Raw genomic sequence first — 685 nt, 5'->3', positions numbered from 1 at the left:
CTCCGGGGGACAGGACCGCTGGCCTCCTGTCCGCTGCCCAGGGGGCTCTGGGGTTCTGGGTTTGCACTTCCAAGCTGGGTCCCGGCTCACCCCCCGCTGTGTGACCCTGGCCCCGCGGTGGCTGGCCATGCCGGTCTGCCCGGGGCCGAGGGCTTTTCCAGGACGGGCGCCTTAGTGCTCAAGCTAGGCCAGTCCTGGGCACGCCGGGGTGAGTGGGTCTGTTCTCGACAGCCCCTTCCGTCAAATGGGCATCTTTCCCCAGAAGAGCATGAGGACCCTGAGGGCTCATGGCGGTGAGGAGCCGGGCCCCAGGGGGCATACAGCTGGTGCTCACTTATTACTGTGACTGTCCAACACCTGCGCTCTGGACTCTCCCGTCCAGCCAACCTTGAGGAAACAGCAGAGGGGTCTCTGGCCAGCCTGGGCATGGCCCTTGCCCCAAGACCCCCTGAGCTGGGAGGAGGCGTCAGACAGACCCCCGGGGAATGTCCCCAGATCACGGCAGCCTCCCCCGTGGCCCCCTGAAGCCCCGCCCCCCGCCGGCCTGTTTCCAGCACCCGAAGGGCTTGCTTCTGGGGGAACATCGGAGGCCGGAGGCTGGGAGGGCCCAGGGACCTGTCCCCCGCCTAATCCACTGGAAGGGCCACCCGGCCCCTGCCCCGCCCCTAATCCTGCCTCTAAGCTG

This window comes from Carlito syrichta, unplaced genomic scaffold (genome assembly GCF_000164805.1).
Source record: "Carlito syrichta isolate Samal-C Ts95f unplaced genomic scaffold, Tarsius_syrichta-2.0.1 Scaffold169223, whole genome shotgun sequence".
NCBI lineage: Eukaryota > Metazoa > Chordata > Mammalia > Primates > Tarsiidae > Carlito > Carlito syrichta.
Note: the sequence above shows the minus strand (reverse complement) of the source record.